At 36.0% G+C, this 19966-nt stretch overlaps 1 long non-coding RNA gene across 1 annotated transcript in view; it reads left to right on the forward strand.

The window, feature by feature from the left end:
* The window catches only part of LOC309647904, a 33728-nt gene extending 16962 nt beyond the window's left edge, over window positions 1-16766 (forward strand). The window contains exon 2 of the long non-coding RNA XR_014256383.1: window positions 143-16766. This is a non-coding gene — a long non-coding RNA (uncharacterized lncRNA). The remainder of the gene's footprint in view (window positions 1-142) is intronic.
* The last annotated feature ends 3200 nt before the right edge of the window (window positions 16767-19966 follow it).

A 19966-nucleotide genomic window follows, 5' to 3' on the forward strand; every position in this document is an offset into this window, starting at 1 on the left:
AAATGTTGGAAAGATTTTTGTCAACCTTTTTGCTTCATTAGGATTTCTTTAAGTTTTCCTGGTAACCAGAAGCAAGTTTCACAATTTGTGTCGCACTTGGCTCCTGTTCTGGAGAGTGAGGGAAAGCTTGCTGTTATTTCAGTAACCCCTGCACAGTGGAGGATGGAGAATTCAGCACTGAGGAGCCCTGCCAGCAGTTAACCCTGCCAAACCAAACAGGAATCAGTGTGGACAATAGGAAGATTATGTGGTGGAAAATGGATACCCCGAATGAAGAATGAAGGCAGGAAAGCTACATCAATTATATTTAGAAGCTGCGTCTTTCCCCCAGGTTACAAAGCCATCCCTCTGAGTATTCAGAAGATGTTGCTGTTTCACCGAAAACTCACCCACAAAAGGTCAATAGGTGGAGTTGAAACAGAATGCTTTTTCTCTTATAACTTCCTGTGTGTTTTGGTATCTGGCCACAAATCTTTGTGCCAGCTCTGTGTCCTTTCCTTCACTCTGGTATCAGGCCTTCCAGGTCTCCCCAGAGGAGGAGGACAGAGCTGATCTGCTAGGAGCAGAGGCAGAGGGCTCAGCGGTCCCCTCAGCAGGTGCTTTCCACGCCAGGTTCCTAAGGGACAATTGCCAGCCAATGCTAGCCAGGCTCGGCCAGGTCCTCTGGTGAAAAACCTGAGCTCAGTCCAGGCTCGGCAGAATTGACCAGGGCTGTGTCCCCGAGTGTAAATGATTTTTCACTCCCTGTCTCTTCCTTTTTAAAAACCAAAATCAAATGAATAATTCTGCATTTTAACAATGAAACTGAAGTACAACGAATCATATGACACTCGTACACATCACCATGATGTTTACCTGTTACTATTATTTGAAACAGATCTTGTTTTGTTTTTTTTTTTTTTAAAGAAACAAAACTTTTAAGATACAGTAAATCTCCACCTTCAACCTTTCCTACCCAGGAGGTACCACCTGAAGTTGGCATGGATCGTTCCCATGTGGTTTTTAGGGCTTTTATCCCATATGTTTTTATTCATAAAAATTTATATAAAAATGATCTTGCGTGTTTAAAGTTACATGAAAGATATAGTTTAGATATCTTTAAAAATTTATTTTTGCACCCAAACTAATGTTTTTGAAGTTTATCATTGTGACTATTGGTAAATCTAGCCTTAAGATCATTTAATATTCTTTCAAAAAAAAATTAAATCTAGCCTCCTATTCAAGGGCATGCATTTTTCCCACTTTTTTTTATTACAAAGAATGCAATGAACATGCTTGTACATTGATCCTAACACATATATCTAGTCTTTATTGAGGTAAACACTCAATAAATCAGAAGTACAATTGCTGAGCCATAGTTCAGTCTTAACTTTACCAAGTAATGGCAAATTGATCTCCAAGAAGTTTATACTAATTTACAAGCCCTCCAGCAATGTCTAACATTTTCAACAAAACTTGAGGTCAACAGATTATGTTTTGCTAATGTGATAGCTTCAAATGGTACCTCACTGTTTTATTTTTCAATTCCCTGGTAACTAGTGAAGTTGAGCATATTTTCATATGCGATTGTCCATTTGTGCTTCTTGCTTTTAAATTGCCTCTTCATATGCTTTATCTACATTTCTACTGTGTTACTGTAGGGATTCTTCACAAATTTGGGACTTATATGTGGTTCCCACAGATTTTCCCAGTCTATGACTTTTCACTTTATGGTTTCGTTTAATTTTTAATGTAGTTAAAATTTGTTTTTTAAAGTAGTTAGAATTATTAATCTTTTTCTGTATAATTTACTGGTATTTTGTGGTTTTTTTAGAAAAAGAATATATAGGTATATGTATAGCTGATTCACTTTGCTGTACAGCAGAAACTAACACAACATTGTAAAGCAATTATAGTCCAATAAAAATTAATAAAAAAAGAAACAATATTATGTAAAAATAAAAACTTTCTTTAGCTTTATATCCTAAAGATTCTTCCATGTTTTTCTTTTTTTTATTATTAACACATTTATTATACTCTCCACTCCCACAAACCCAAGCCTTTGAATAAATACATCTTCCATGTTTTTTCTAAGTTTTTTTTTTTTTTAATTTCAGTCTTTAAGCCATCTGGGAATGTGAATTTGTGTGTCATGACATAGCAACTTAATTTTATCTTTTTCCATATATATAATCAATTGGCCCATACTATTTGTTGAAAAGTCTACCCTTTCCCCACTGATTTATAATATTGCCTGTCATATTCCAAGTTTCTTTATATTTTGGGGTATGTTTTCAGATGCTCTCATTGATCAACTTTTCCATCTCTGAACAAGTACTATACTTTTAAAATTACAGTAGTTTTATTAAAAGTCTTATTATAAATAAATTATTTCTATCTTGATCTTCCTTTTCTTCCTTTCCCTACTTTTCTTTCTTCTAGATTTTCTTGGCTTTTGTTGACCTTTTACTCTTCCCTAAGATTGCAGAATCAACTTGTCCAGTTCTTCAGAAAATCCTGGTGAGAATATGACTGCAATTATATTGAATTTATGAATTAATCTAGAGAGAATTGATATCTTCATAATACTGAGTGTTTTCATACATGAAAACAATGGATCTATTAACAAGGTCTTCGTTTATATCTTTCAATAAACTTTTAAAAATGTTTTCTTTAGAAATATTGCACATTTTTGTAAGATTTATTTCTAGACAGTTTACCAATTTAGTTATTAATGTAAGTTGTATCTTTTACAATTATATTGTCTAATTATTTGTTGCTCATTTATACTAATGCAAATGATATTTTCACATTCTATACAGTAGCTTTGATAAAATCCAAAATTCCTTATTTGTTCCAATAATTTGCATATTTCAGGATTTTCTGTGTGGTCAATCATACCAATGATGAAAGTTTTGTTATGCCTTTCCAATCAGTATAACTGTGTCCCCTCCCCCACCTCCAATTTGCACCATCAGAAAAGAAACAATGATAGCTGGAAAACATTCTCATTCCTGGCTTTAGAGCATGCTTTGTTTTCATTTTTGATGTTGACATTTATAATGGATTTAAGATAACTTTTAAGAATATTTTCTTTTCTAATGGCTAGTAATTTTTCTCTTTTCATGATTTTTTTTTTGTTTTTATACACTGTCTTCTCTTTATCAAAGTAATCATTTGTTATTTCCCCCTTTTATCTGTTAATGCTGTAACATGTTAATACAATTTCCAAATTTAATATTTAATCATAATATATGTAGAACTTGATTTTCTAATATTTTACTTAGAATTTTTGTATCTATAGTCATCAGTAAGATTGGCCTATTGTTTTCTTTTCATGAACTGTCCTTGACAGTTTAGGTATGAGATTACACTAACCTCATAAAATGAGTTGTTACTTTTCTTGTTGTTCTGATCTCTGGGAGAGTTTATATAAAATAGATATGATCCATTCAATGGAAATTTGGGGAAACTTGCATATAAACCATTTTGGACTGGAGGATTTTTAAAGGAGTTAGATTTTGACCCATTGATCCATTTTCATAAATGGCTATAGGACTGTTTAGATTTTCTATTTTCTTCTTGCATCAGTTTTGTTAAGTTATGGTTTTCTAATTCATCACAGACCAAAACTTTCATAAAATACAAAATTATGTGCTTGTATGTTGCAGCCATATAAAAAATGCTTTCTCAGGTTCTAAGCACTTACTCTCAATTTCTGTATTTACTTCATTGCAGGCTGGTAACAAATAGTTCACTGACTGGTCAGCTGACCACACTGTGCTAGCACTGTTCTAGGAAATCATCCATTTGTCAAACTTGGCAAATCCATTAGCATGGAGCATTGTTCATGATATCTCATATTATCTTTAAACATTGCTATTGTATGTGTAGTTAAACTGTGTGTTCAGTCCTAGTAACAGGAAGTGTGAGATAATGGAAAGCAATTTAGTCAGAAGAACCAGCTTAATCCACAGCCTTGGTGTTTATGAGCTGTGTAACTTTGGGCAAGTCACTTCTCAGAGATTCAACTTTCTTTTTTGGTAGATTAGGTCAGGGCTTTTTTAAAAAAAATTCCTCTCTTCCAGTAAAGCATTTTCTTCAAATGGAGTCTAACATTAAAGTAGATCAAAGTGGAATAATTCTGTTGAAGAAGAAAGTGGTATTGCCCCCACCCCACTCTCTCCCGCCCCCAGGAAGCCCCTGAAGCACTTCCACGATGCCCCTAGGGCTAACACAGCTTCCACTACTAGTCTACCTTGCAAGGGTTTGAGGTGACCAGTCCTTGAGTTGGCATCAAGCCAACAGCCAATAAAGACTCAGCCAAAGTGATTACATTAAGCATGGTTTCCATGAGGACTAAAAGAGCCTTCCAGGTTTCCTAGCAACAGACATCAAGGGTCAGGCCACAACAGAGCAAAAAACATTATTTGAAACATGGGAAAAATGGTTAATTGAGTTTAACCCTTATTCTCTATCGTGATGCAACAAATAGAAGTGATCGTAATGGCAACAACAATTTTCCAGTTTCTTAACCTTCAATTTTCTACTGTCTCCTGAACTGCAACATGGCAATCATCCACCAAAGAGTAGAATTTCCATTTTATTGAAAAATGAAGAATGCTAGTGATTTTTTCCTCTTTTTGATCCAAGTTTTACTTGAGAAAGGAAAGGGATGAGAGGAGAGTGATAATAATGTGAGTATTTTCTCCTTTCATACCATAGCACATAGAGGAAGATATTCAAACACAAGTTTGCATAAAGCCTTGGTCTTTGACCTTTTTTTATGAGCATCATCTCCCCATTTTATAGATTAGAAAAATTCACTCAGAGGTTAAGAGATCCACTTAAGGTCACAGGCCTGTTAAATGGCAGATCCAGGAAAAAAAAGGGTTTTTTTAAGGCTGATTTATAATCTTTATTACATAATTAACTGATTATAATGCTTTTGGTCAGAGTTTATATATAATTTCCTTGTTTCTCTCTAGTTTTCACTTTAAAAAAATTTAAGCCTAGAGAGAAAACAGAATATGAATAGCATATATCCTTTACCTAGATTCACAAATAAACATTTTATCCATTTGTGCCTTTTTTAATTAAAAAAATTTGTATTTTAATTTATTTTTTATTGCGTTGGGTCTTTGTTGCTGTGTGTGGGCTTTCTCTAGCTGCTGTGCAGGGGCTACTCTTCGTTGCGGCACAGGGGTTTCTCATGCAGTGGCTTCTGTTGTTGCGGAGCACGGGCTCTAGGCGCGCGGGCTTCAGTAGTTGTGGTGTGCAGGCTCAGTAGTTGTGGCTCACGGGCTCTAGAGCGCAGGCTCAGTAGTTGTGGCGCATGGGCTCAGTTCCTCCGCAGCATGTAGGATCTTCCCGGACCAGGGATCGAACCCATGTCCCCTGCAATGGCAGGCTGATTCTTAACCATTCTTCCCCTGCAATGGCAGGTGGATTCTTAAAGTCCCACATTTGCTTTTTTTGTATGTATATGTGTGTGTATATATGCATTTTTATGCTGAACTATAAGAAATAGCAAGTCATGAATACTTTCTTATTTTATATTATATCTTATTATATATAATCTTATACCCAAAATGCCATCAACTACCCATGAAAATTAAGTAAATTGACTATCATCTAACACAGTCTATATTTAAATTTCTCCAATTGTCTTAATACTCTTTCATAGATTTTTTAAATATTGGATCCAATTAAGATTTGCACTACACATTTGTTTTTTATCTTTCTTTCTTTTTTTGGTTTGGTTTGGTCTTTTTAATCACTTTTATCTGGAGAAGTCTTCTCCCTATTCTGTTTTCCATGACATTGATGTTTTTTGAGCCCAGATTAGTATCTTCTGGAATGTCCCACACCCTAAATTTGTATACTGTTTCTTCATAATTTGATATAGGCTAAACATTTTTACCAAGAAAATTACATAGGTGACATTGTATACTTATTATATCACATCAAACAAAATCAGGTGAAAACAAATGAATCAGGTGGTTTCCCTATTTGTGAGGCTGTTTGATCACCTAGTTAAGATGATGATTAGCAGAGCTCTTCATCATAAAGGTACATTTTCACTTGTGATTTGTAAATAATGAGCATTGTGAAACTTTCAGATCATGTAAATATTCAGTTTCACAACTTTTCAGGCAATCATTTTAGCAACCACTGTTGATCCTGATCTTGCCAGAATCATGTATTAATACTGAGAGTTGCAAAATGGTGATTTTCTTAGTTCTATCCATTCCTTCCACATTTATAAGCTGGCATTGTGTTAAAAAGAGGAGTCTTCTCCCTCTCCCTCTCTCTCTCTCTGTCATTGGGTTTCTCTGTGTCTGTCTTTCTCTCATTGCTACTTCAGCAGTCACTGTGCAATACTTCTTTAAAATGTTGCTTTTGATCTAAATTCCTCCATAAAAAGACCTGCTTGTAGAAAATGTTTGCAAAGCACAGTAATTTAGGATTATTTGTCCATGGTGTCTTCCAAAAGCTTAATGAAGAGGGTAGAGCCAATAATCTTCATCTGAGCTTCCAGGAATGAAGTTTTTATTTATTAATAAGGAAACTGATGAACAATGTTATTAAGTAACTAATGAAAATAGAGAAATGTACATAAAAGAAAAAAGGGGTAGGAATCTTTTTTAAGGGTGTTGCTGAAATCCTCAAACTTCTCACCTGATATCAAGCTAAAGAAAAGAGTTTGAGATGTTTTTCTTTGGAAGCCTTTGGGCTCCTTAAAGGAAAGGGTCTAGTTCTAGTGCTATGAGTATAATCAGTGCAGAGGGAGTTCATGGAACATGTGAAAAAGTTTTAAGGCTGGCATGCAATGTTTCCTTAATTGCTGCTTTTCAAATAAATTAATGAGAGCAAAAAATAAACTTAGTTTGGGTCAGGATGCTTGAAATAAAAGCACAATAGAACAAGGATGCAGCTGTTTCTCAAGGGAAGTCAAAAGAGAAACCACTGGATGATTTTTTATTAAAGTTTCCACATTTAAAATTCCCTCCTTGCAGATATCACTGCCAGAAACTTTCTTACATCATAAGTTGTGAATATTTCCTTAACTTGCTATAAAAGAAAGAAAGATCTTGAGATGCATATTTCTTATGATCATGAATCATTCAGGAAACATTTAAGGAGGGTTACTGCTTTCTTGGCATGGATTTACAATTTAGTGACCCAAAGATGAAAAAGACCCAGCTCCTGATTATTGGTACCTCCAGAATTTCTATCTAGAAGTTTAGGAATGACAATTTTGGAGCTAAGAGATTTGTCATGAAGCTGTTTGCATTTCAGATGAAGTTTTTTTTACTTAGATTATATGTTACAGGTCAATTAAAAATTGGCAAAGTTTTTTTGAAGATGTCTTTACTCATTCGTTTCATAAGACTGAGAAAATATCAGTTATGTTCATATCAAAAAAAGGGGAGAAGTTACTGATGGAAATTATGAAAAAGCTAAGACTTTTTCTCTCGCATTATATTATACCACCACTATTTCTACACTTGAGGACCTTGGTCTTAAAAGGGGTGATAAATGCATATGCAAATCATTATAATAAAACATAGTATTAATGGGATAGATGAATGAACAAAGAGACATTAATAAACTAAATGGGCTAAAATCATTCATTTGAGTTGGAGCCTAAGGGCACAACTATGAGATTTTCCTTCAGACACCTTTGAGGATAGAGTTTGATTCAAAATTTGGTCCTCTACGCTCTATCCTTTTGTTTCTATCCTAAAATCAAAAGTTCCTAGGGAAATTTCACACCCATCAAACCAGGTTTTTCTTTCACTATGTGATAGTTCCAGGGAGGACTAAGTTCAAAGGGAGCTGTGTGAGTGGGTTATAGGTACAAAATCTCTGGGAGTAAAAGAAACGGCTTAGCAGGAAGAAACTGAGACTCCTCTCTTCCTGAAGACTCTGGGCTCCCTGTTGCCTGCCCGCTCCCCCTCCCCAAGAAGTGGAAGCAGAGATAGCTGTGTTTCCAACCGGGCAGAATTTTAATAAAGTAACTGATGTTTTCAGGAAAAAAACACTAATGTCAGCCAGGGGAGAAAAGAGGAGCCCCTTGATGGCCATGTCAGGAGTGCCCTAGAGGCTGGGGTTCAGTGACAAAGAGGGCATGACTAATAGCCACACTGTTGAAGAAAAGTTGTAGAATAAATACCATTATTCAGACACTCATTTATTTTTCTGTAAGGTATGTTATAGTTCAAATCTACCAACTAATAGCCATTAACATTCATCCAACTTCTACCTGACTAGAGTTTGAGCTTCTTGAGGGCAGGGATCAAATCTTATTTATCTACATTTCACCAATGCCTATTGCTCTACCCACCACATAGTGGAGTAAAGATAGTGTGACTAAATGGGAAGAGTTTTGATAATTCTCTTAACCAAGAATATAGAAACAAATGAGAGTAATGGTCAGTAATGATATATATGTTGCAGACATTCCATTATGTCATTTACATCACTGTGTGGGTTCATGACCTAAACCATGATATAATGAAGCTTAGTAGAATAAGGCACTTTTTTAAAGGATATAAATATAATTTCATGATTTAACTCTTTTACTTGGGGCTTTCTGCCCATGATAGGAATGTTGAAGACACCAACAGTTAGCTTTTGAAACGAGATGATTGAAACAAATATAACTTTTCCATTTTCTATGATGAATACATGTTGTCTCCATGTTCAGGCAATCCCTAATGACAAGAGTAACCACTTGCTTTATAAATCACAGCTTAGAACAAACTATCAATTCACACATTATATAATGATTTGCTGACTGTCCTTGGACTTGAGTCAATTTCATAATACATGGAAGAGCATCTGATTTCACACTTAGGTTACAAATCCCAGGGAGAAATATAATCTAAAGAGTGAACAGCACATGAATAAAGAATGGGCTGTTCTAACAGTTAAGTTTCAACACAGTTTGTAGAAACCCTGTTATAGAAGCTGTGTTTGTTTTAACAGGGCTGTCTTGAAACAAAATTTGTAGGACAGTATTTTAGGGTATGATTAAATCACTGGGATTTAAATCTGGCCATTCCATAATTGCTAAAATCCGTGTCATGCTGACACAACAAAACTTTTCCAGATCACTTCTTTATTATTTTGCAGTAAACTGTAATTGGTATTTAGTTCCCCTGAGTGAATCTGTTCTTTAGGACACACATTAAGTCATTTGTTTAGAGTTCATCTATATATGCACATCTCATTTATGTTAGATTGAAGATTTTCACTATGTTTTTAGAAAGTCTTAGGTATAATTGAAATTAGGGGTAACTTTTTATATGATATTAACAATTTCCTTCATAACCTTAAAGGATTTCAAATTCTGCTCTCATTATAATTTGTCTACTTTTTAAAAAAAACATTTAAACCTAGTGATCCATTTTATTTTCAACTCATCATATCCTTATATAAAACACTGTATTATGCCAGGGAGGAGCTATAAAAGTCACTTACAGGATTTTCACAGTTGACATGTTCTCTAGATGATCCACACATTCAGATCTCACTGGATAGGGGTTTTCCACTTTTTACTCAGCTTGCATGCACTCTTATTTGCCCAAACTTCAACACACTTAAGCTCTCTTTTATAGATAATGAAACATTCTCTCACAACCCCAATCAGTATATATGCATTCAGAGTCATTTTATTGTTATCTCTGAAATACATATATATAAAGAGGAGAGGGTGGCAAGATGTTATTGTTCAATGTCAGATTTTTAAACTAATTCTAAAACAGTATGGAGTTTCCTCAAAAATTAAACATAAAATCACTTCACTTCTGGGTATACACCCAAAAGAAGTGAAAGCAGGCACTTGGACCCATATCTGTACACCCATGTTCCTAGCAGCATTACACACAATAACAAAAAGGTGGAAGCAACGCAAGTGACCATCAACAGATGAATGAACAAAATGTGGAATATACGTATGATGAAATATTATTCATCTTTACTAAGGAAGGAAATTCAGGTACCTGCTTTAACATGGATGAACCCCGAAGACATTATGCTAAGTGAACTAAGTCAGTCATAAATAGACAAATACTGTATGATTCCACTCATATGAAGTTCTTAGAGCAGTCAAATTCATAGAGACAGAGAGTAGAATGGTGGTTGCCAGGGGCTGAGGGGAAGGGAGAACGGGGAGTTAGTGTTTAATGGGTATGGAATTTCAGTTTAGGAAGGTAAAAAAGTTCTGGAGATGGATGGTGGTGATGGTTGCACAACAATATCAATGAACTTAATGCCACTAAACTAGACACTTAAAATGGTTAAAATAGTAAATTTTATTTGTATTTTACCACAAATTTTAAAATAAATAATTTTAAAAGTAATCCTAATATTTTAGTAAGGTCTGCTGAAAAACAAACTCTACATTTTATCGTTTAAGCAAATTATACTCTATAGGTTATTTTACTTTTTGTGGGATCTTGTGATGCAACCAGAAATGAGATAATTAATTATGGTAGAAAGAGCCTTGGCAGAGTCAGTACTTCACATGAGACCTCAAGTAGTACCTAGTAGGTAGGTCTTGCTGAACCTAAAACCCATGCGAGGCTCAGAACATAGTGGGTATCTTCAAAGCTGGATGGAAAGGCATCACAGGAATACAAGCAGGTGCTACCTGAAGAGCCCAGGCAGCTATTCACCCCCAGGGATTCTGTCAGTTTTGGATAAGAGAGATAGGGACTGATCCTATCTCTAGAGAGATAAGACGTCCTGGGCAGGTGAATCCTGACATAGGAATTCAATCCAGAGACTGAGACACACGTTGGGGGTTGGGAGGCAGTTTAAGAATGGCTGGTCTCAGGAACAAGGAGACTGTCATTGGTATTTGGAGCTCAGGTTCAGAGAATGTAGAAACTTATGCTGTGACCCCTTGGAATTGAACATGGCTTCTTAAAGCCTTCCTGAGTTAGGCAAGGCTGGCACAGGGCTGAATCTGCACCTGGATATCATGTGGGTCTAATTATTCCAGAGGAGAGTTTGGAGGTTGTGGGTACAGAGGGAGTGGAAAAGCTCAGGTTAGGTCCTGAGAGTTTAAGGAAAGTGAACATTTTCCACTCCATAATCCGGTGAAAGTCAGTGCCATGGTTTACACACATGTCAGATCCTCAGCCCTGGAATGCTGACCCCTTGTGCTGTTGAGCACCTCTGGAATCTTCCCATCTCTCTATCAGCTGCCCATCACCATTCCCTAGTCCCACTGGCCTTCCATCCTCTATGATGTTCTGAGCCCAAACATTCCCAATCTAGTCCTCCTGCCTCTTTCCAATCCACTCCAGCCCATATACAAGGCAGAACTTTTTGAAAGGGCTGGGCTTTAGGGCTGCATTAGCTCTACTTGGTAGAAAGTACTCAATAAACATTTGTTGAATTTCATTGAAAATTTCCTCAACAAACAAAATTTTTTCAATGCATTAAGTTTCTCAAGTTCTCAGTGCATCCTGATGACAAAAAAGTGGCCTGGGAAGGAATCAGGAGTTAGCTATTAAGAAGTCCTATGATCTTAAAAAAGTATTTAATTTCTTTTTTGCTCTCCTTATAAAATGATTCTTTTAAGTCCTCAAAAGATATTCTAGTTCCAAAGTGTTGGATTATCAGGGCACCTCAGATGTCTGGAATCTCCCATTTCCTGTAAACAGTTAATCCCTGGCAAGGGCATGAGGCCTTAGAGTTCTATCCCATTATCAGTCTCCTAAGCCACACAGTGTTTCTTTCTAATCGTCTTATGATTCTCAGTCCCTCCTGATCTCAGGTCTGAAACAACCTTTTGGGTTTTGGGGTAAATTATGGCAAAAAACAAATGAATTAAACATATGATATAAAACAACGGCTTGAAAACTGATGCAAACTTTAAAAATTTTTATATTTTGAATAACAAAGGAGATTTGATCCATATGCATGAATACCTAAAAAACCATCTTTTAAGGTCAAATTTTAAAAATCTACACACTGGTCTCAAACCATTTGGCTTTGTTGCTTTTTAACTAAAATAAAGTGAACTAATTCTGATTAAGTTTGGGGGGGTGGGAATCTTCAGCATAGATGACAAATTATATGCCAGATGTTGGCTTCCTATGATTCAAAACCACGTTGCTAAAAAGCAGGCTGCTGGCTGATCTTTAATTACTAATATTAGTAATATGGACATCCAAGCCTAATGCATAATATGAATATAAAATATACAATTAATATAAAATGCATACTGAAAAAATTTTAACTAATGAATGAACATCACTACTGCATTAGCTTTCTTAAGTAGGTCAGAGCTTAAAGCTGTCCAAATAATAGATTTTTATGTTTCTTTTTTTTCTCTATCTCAGAGCAAGAAATTAATTTTTTCCTGTTCCAAAGTCATCACTAGATTAATGACTGTCATATGAAGCCTGGCTACAGGGAGCTCCTCATACACACAGCCATGTGTAGCTCCTGAAAAATGAACAGAATCATTTTTCTCTCAGAACGTGAATACAATGGGATATCAAATAGATTATTATTTTTCTGAGAAAGAACTGTTAAATTTGTTCTGATGACAGTGGTGAAATGAGACTTAGAAATACTAATGCCTTTCCCTTCCATCATGCCTAGCTTATGTTGTCATAGATACCGTTTCAATTTAGAAAGCCATACTGAGCACACGGTGGAAAACCTTACTGAACACTACCATGTGGAAAAAGACAAGACCTTTGCCACCCAAGAACTTATATTCTAGTAGGAGACATATGATCCCATTAAGATCCACTGATATATGAATAACACAGGCAAAAAAGCATTTTTTAACTGAAAATGAGTTTTCTAATTGGCATTTCATTCTCTTTTTTAACATTATAAATAAGATAAAGTTCCAACTGTGAGAATTTTCTTTAAAAGTCTACAGTGTTACTTCAGACACTCAATATTAGCTGGACCTTACCACCCGGAATTCAGAGTGGATGGATGCAGTGAATGACAGGCTAGAGTTCCCTGAGATGTGGATTCTGACTAATGTATCTGCCCATGCCTTGCAGTGAACCCCTGCAGCTCTAGGGCAAATGAGGCGAGAGCACGCTGAAAGCTCTTGAAGGAGGATGCTACTGACAGGAGTCAGGCATGTCTTAAAAATGAAATGAACACAAAATTCCAAACTTTATTAGACTACAAAAATTGCATATGTTAAATTTTAAGGGACTCTTTTCCATAATATTGCTCTGTTATACAAGTTCCAGGAACTTTTTTTAAAAAAAATTGTAGTTTGGAAAAAAATAATCTTAAGTCCTCAAAGCATCTTCAGGACTAGGAATGTTTAATGCCCCTTCAAAATGCTTTGAGGACTTAAAATTATTTTTTTCCAAACTGAATAGTAATACTTATGTATGAATGGTCAAAATATTAAACTAATTACCAGATCTATTCAGAAATTAAAATTAGCAGGGAAAGAGAATGGTCTGGAGACCCATTTTTATTTAAGAAGTTATATGTGTCTGTTTCCTGCACTGGACTGCCTTATGAATCCCGGGTCACCAGCACTTGACTTATTGTAGGTGCTCTAGTGCTCTATAAATTGCTGGTTGAAGGAGTAAGCCTGTGAGTTAAGTGAGGGGGTAAATAAGTGAGTGAGAAAGTGAGTCAGTAAAGAATAAATGAATGCATTAAGATTTACCAGTAAGTACATTAGAAGGCAGTGATCCTTGAGCCTCAAATTGAAGATAAGTAAATGTTTCTTAAATCCTTTTTGACATAACATTTGGAATATGTCTCTTACTTCTAGCCAAGGGCTTTCTCAAATTCCTCATTTCAATCACGACAATGGTACTGAAAGAGAAGCAGTAACCTTCTTTATTTTTAAGCAACTCTCTTTCAATCAACTTTTAATTATCCTAAAGGAGGAAACCAGTGGTGCAGATAATCTCCAAATCTCTTGTTGGAATGCATTATATGATGGCTTTTTATAGCAGTTTGCCTTCCTAATTATGTTTTGATTAGGTTTCTATTACAGTTATGGAGAATTCCCTTAGCAGAGAGGACAGCAGGTCAGGCAGCTCAAGAATACAGTGATCAATGCATTGAGGTTGGCTGGGACTGACCCATACCTTAATTTAGGCGCTTCTTTTTAAAATGCATCATGCTAAGCACTTTGAGACATACAAAGTCATAGCAGATTTTCAGGTTCATAATTATTCAGTGCCCATCACTAAGAATCTATTAGAAGGCAGATACTTCCCTAGGGGCTGTGAAAACAAAGAGGAATAAGATACAGTCTTATACAATAAAGATATAAACTCAGAATTTCAGGAACTCACTGCCTAGCCAGCAGTTTTCTGGTAGTCAATTTAAAAGAAAAAAAAAGAAATGGGTAATGTTGATTTTAATAATGCATTATATTTAACCCAACATGTCCAAAGTAGTATTATTTTAACATGTAATCAATATAAAAATTATGAGATATTTTACACTCTTTGTTTTAGACTAAGTCTTCAAAATCCAGTGTGTTCTTTACATTTGCTGTACATCTCAATTCAGACTAGTACATTTCAAATGCTTAACAGCCATATGTAGCTAAAGGCTTCCATATTGGGAAGCACAGTTCTAGAATCTTGCTTCTCAAACTATGGTCTGAGAATTAGCCTCACTGGCAGCATCTGAAAAATGTTAGAAATGCAGGATCTCAGGCTCCATTCCAGACCTACTGAATCAAAATCTGCATTTAGCAAGACATGCAGGTAATACTAAAGGTGCACATTAAAGTTTGAGAAGCACCAATCTAGACAGGTGTAGTGTAGAGAAAAGATCTGAATGATCTGGAGTTAGAAGCACTGAAGAAACGTTTACGGGCCAGCAATGATTGTAATGCGTGAGAAGCGGAAGAACTTAAGGGTATACAGGTAGCTGTTTATAAGGAATTGGATAAAACTATTTTAATCTGAGTGTTTCATAATCTTCAAAATGAAAATAATCCAGCCCATTTTGCAAGACTGATGTTAGGTTTAGAGACAGGATGATAAAGCAATTCACATGATGCCTGGCTTCTAGACATGGAATCTTTAGATAATTCCATTACCAATGGTACATAGTCAGATGAAGACTCCAGTGCTGCAAGATTTTAACTACAAGGAAAGTGTCTGACACTATATGAAAATTGACCAAATAGGGAGAATTGCAGAACATTACTGCTGTCACAAGCATAGATTCTGGGTGATTGCCAGGAGTCTCAAGTGAAAGCTAATGTCAGAGCAGGTTCACCCAAGGTAGGATGGGAGAGGGGAAACTCCCTCAGAGGGCAATGCAGATGCTTGAATTCATACATCCTGTTCATAAACCTACTGTGGCCACCCTTCACCAAAATATGTTGCACAACTTTGGATATCTGGTTTATCAACTAATTAATAGGACTAAAAGGATCAGATAATTGGTCCTTGCGCTCATCTAACATCTGGCTCTTCCACTAAGTGGCATGTTGGTCAAGATTCCTTATTTTGGCTGTCAAATGATGTCAGCATATCTGGGAATGTTATTCAGCTGAAAGTAATGCAATATTGAGAACTGGAAAACCAATAATATTTCTGTTGGACGATTAGCCATCCCTCCCTTCTTCTAAGGACTATGTATCAAAAATGTCAACTATTACTAAAAAGAAAGGGAGGTAGCTCTGTGGGAATAGAAAGGCTCTGGTTTGGGAGTCACAGATCAGGGAGTGCTAGTTTTAGCTCCCCTATTAACTAGTTTTCATAACTCAGAATTTTAATCTCTTGTGGCCTCACTTCTGCCCTGATAAAACATGGAGTTTAATATGTGAATCTCTTCTCTCTCTCTTTTATTTTAGAATATTTATTAATGCAATAACAAAATTGCTTTTCTTAAATACTATTTTCTTAAGTAACTTCAGTGATTTCCAGTTGTATTTTTATTTGATTTTTTCATGTTTTATTTTTTATTATGGTAAAAAATATATAACATAAAATTTACCGTGTTAACCATTTTTAAGTGTACAGTTTGGTAGCACTAAGTACATTCACATTATTGGGCAACCATCACTACCACTCATCTTCAGAAATTTTTTATTTTCCCAAACTGAAACTTTGTACCCATAACACTAGCTCCCTCACTCCCTTCCTCCAAACCCTGACAATCACCATTCTATCTTCTGTCTCTATGAATTTGACTACCCTAGGTACATTTCATATAAGTGGAATCCTACAGTATTTGCCCTTTTGAGTCTGGCTTATTTCACTTAGCATAATGTCTTCAGGGTTCATCCACTTTGTAGTATATACCAGAATTTCATTCATTTTAAGACTGAATAATCTTCCATTTTATGTATGTGCCACATTTTGTTTATCCACATTTGGGTGCAGTGATATGTGGTTTGAAGACAAAAGTTGCTGAAATTCACTGCAGTAGGGCCCGAACAAGGAAATGGATGCATTGGTTGATTTTCTGGGACTTCTAGGGTTAATGATGCTTAGGCCTTTTCCTAAACATCAGGAAAGAGAATAGGAAGCAGCCAAGGTAATTATTTAGCATGGTTAGAGGCTGACTGAGGCTGGAGTATAAAAACAGGGAAAAGCCTATTTATCAAAATGCAGGGAAAGTGTAGACTCAACCATTGGAGCCATCAAAGGTCTGAGATGAAGCCGTGCAAAGACTAGGAAGACGCTCAAGCACCCAGGGCTAAAAGAAAAGTGGGAAGTAAGGCACATTTTGGTCCTAAATGGGAATGTCAGTCAGAGTATCTTTGGTAGGACGATCATTCCTTTGAGCTTCGCATAAAATGCCAACCCTTAATGCAGATGAGTTAATCAGGGTTCATAGGTTCACACCATTAACAGTGTTTGTTTCCACGTGCCAGTTTGGATTATGACAGATCTGTGACTATCAGTGGGTCTATGAATTATTAAAGTTGACTAACAGTGACAGCTTCTGTAAAGTAAATTCTACTGACTTCAACTAGCAAAAGAAACCACGAAGCAACTGGAACCATCTTCCTTGTGTCATTAGGTCTATGAATTAATGAGTTTTGAACAGCATCTCAAACAGGCAGTTCACAGAAAATCTTCAGGGCAAAAAGGAGTGGGTTAGAGGAGGTGAGGCTGAAAAAACTATCTCTGCTCATCCCCACTGTGCTGACCTTTCCAGGAAAAGTTTGATGAATTGGTGGAAGCTGAAATTGGGCAAAGGATATGAGAAATGTGATCCCGCTTCTTGTTTCACATCAGTTAGAAGTAGATGTAGATGAGTGAGTTTCTCTTTGAAAATGAAAATGTTTCTCATAGCTTAGTCAGAAACTTTCCTGAAAAAGAGGTTAGGTTGAGGGCCCATCTCAGGGCACTCTGGACACTGGAGTCCATCTGCTATGTGGAACCAGAGAAGAGTCAGGGCTGTCTGCAATATTGTAAGGACTGTTAGCATATTCTTAATTCAACCTTATTCTACTGGGCAAAGAGCAGTCGCCAAAACTTGGGGAAGAAAGGGCTTTTTTTTAAACCCATATTTGAGAATGTCATATTTTTATTTATTATTTTTTTAAATTTTATTTTATTATTTCTTATACAGCAGGTTCTTATTAGTTATCTATTTTACACATATTAGTGTATATATGTCAATCCCAATCTCCCAATTCATCCCACCACCACCACCTCCCCACCGAGAATGTCATAATTTTAAATGTTCAGATCTCCATAGTCATCTCTCTGAGGCAACACAGGATAAATAAAAGTATGAGAATAAAGGTCAAAAACACTTCCAAGTTTGCTTTCCAGCTTTGCTACTTAATAGCTATGTAACCTTGGACAATTTACTTAACCTTTCTCAGTCTCAGTTTTCTCATCTTTAATTGCCTGTGTGATGATAATTGGCTGCACGGTTATATGACAATGTACAAAGAATGCCTCTACATAGTAGATGCTCAATAAATGTTAGTAACCTTCCCTTATTGTTTTTGTTAAATTTATGAATACATATTCGTTCACTCATCCAGTCTTTCATTCTATAAATACCTATTCATATGTATGTGCCTAGCACTGTTGTAATCAAATGCAGCTCTTCATCAAATCATACATTTTCAATATATGTTATTATCTTTTCCATGAAGTGCTTTATCTTTAAAAATAATTAATTCCTCCTAAGTTGTTCTGTAAAATAAATCAGTTACTTTGTATTATAAATATTCATAGTTCAAAATTATGTACCATATTTGTAAATGGGATGAAGAGTACATAAATTGAAATACCAGCTTGACAATGCAATAGAAATAAACTCTCATTGAGACCTAACAAATTCAAAAGGATATTGTTAGTAAACCCTTATTTTTATGTAGGCTGTAACAGGGTTACCCTATTATAATAACTAACTACCAAAACAACTACAGAATTGATCTTGGGTCCATTGGGAGTCCAACGATACACTAAAAATACATTGATTTGAAATTTTTTCAAATGTTTTTAGAGTTTTACAGATCTCCTATGGGATTATGGTGGGGAAAGCTTTGGGTGACTACAGAGAATTTCTTCTATAACCATTATATTCTAGGACGGGAGTTCTAATGAAGGACTGATAAAAACTGAAATAGTCTGACTATCAACCTTCTGTTCTCAAAAGCTAAATTATGGGGAAAATGGGCATGAGGAAAAGGCTAATTTAAAAATTAATTGTCCAGGCTCATCCTAAGGGGTTTCCGCTCACACCATCTGTCCTGCAGTTCCCAGGGCTCATGGACTCCTCATCGTCCTAATCAGAGTCACAGTGTCAGGGCGCCTTGCCCCAGAGCTCCTGCAGGTGCTGGGGAGTCTCTCTGGTCCAAACGTTGTGCCTGGAAGGCACATGGAAACACAAAAGACCCCGAATAGCCAAAGAAATCTTGAGAAAGAAAAACGGAGCCGGAGGAATCAGGCTCCCTGACCTCAGATTATACTATACAGCTACAGTCATCAAGACAGTATGGTACTGGCAAAAGAACAGAAATATAGATCAATGGAACAGGATAGAAAGCCCAGAGGTAAACCCACACACATATGGTCACCTTATCTTTGATAAAGGAGGCAAGAATATACAATGGAGAAAAGACAGACTCTTCAATAAGTGGTGCTGGGAAAACTGGACAGCTACATATAAAAGAAAGAAATTAGAACACTTCCTAACACCATACACAAAAATAAACTCAAAATGGATTAAAGACCTAAATGTAAGACCAGACACTATACAACTCTTAGAGGAAAACATAGGCAGAACACTCTATGACATAAATCACAGTAAGCTCCTTTTTGACCCAACTCCTAGAGAAATGGAAAAATAAACAAATGGGACCTAATGAAGCTTAAAAGCTTTTGCACACCAAAGGAAACCATAAATAAGACGAAAAGACAACCCTCAGAATGGGAGAAAATATTTGCAAACGAAGCAACTGACAAAGGATTAATCTCCAAAGTACACGAGCAGCTCATGCAGCTCAATATCAAAAAAACAAACAACCCAATACCAAAATGGGCAGAAGAGCTAAAATGACATTTCTCCAAAGAAGATATACAGACTGCCAACAAACACATGAATAGATGCTCAACATCACTAATCATTAGAGAAATGTAAATCAAAACTACAATGAGGTATTACCTCACACCAGTCAGAACGGCCATCATCAAAAAATCTACAAACAATAAATGCTGGAGAGGGTGTGGAGAAAAGGGAACCCTCTTGCACTGTTGGTGGGAATGTAAATTGATACAGCCACTATGGAGAACAGTATGGAGGTTCCTTAAAAAACTAAAAATAGAACTACTATATGACCCAGCAATCCCACTCCTGGGCATATACCCTGAGAAAACCATAATTCAAAAAGAGACATGTACCTCAATGTTCACTGCAGCACTATTTACAATAGCCAGGACATGGAAGCAACCTAAGTGTCCATCAACAGATGAATGGATAAAGAAGATGTGGCACATATATACAATGAAATATTATTCAGCCATAAAAAGAA

The sequence above is a fragment of the Balaenoptera physalus genome, assembly GCF_965194825.1.
Source record: "Balaenoptera physalus genome assembly, chromosome: 18".
Lineage (NCBI taxonomy): Eukaryota > Metazoa > Chordata > Mammalia > Artiodactyla > Balaenopteridae > Balaenoptera > Balaenoptera physalus.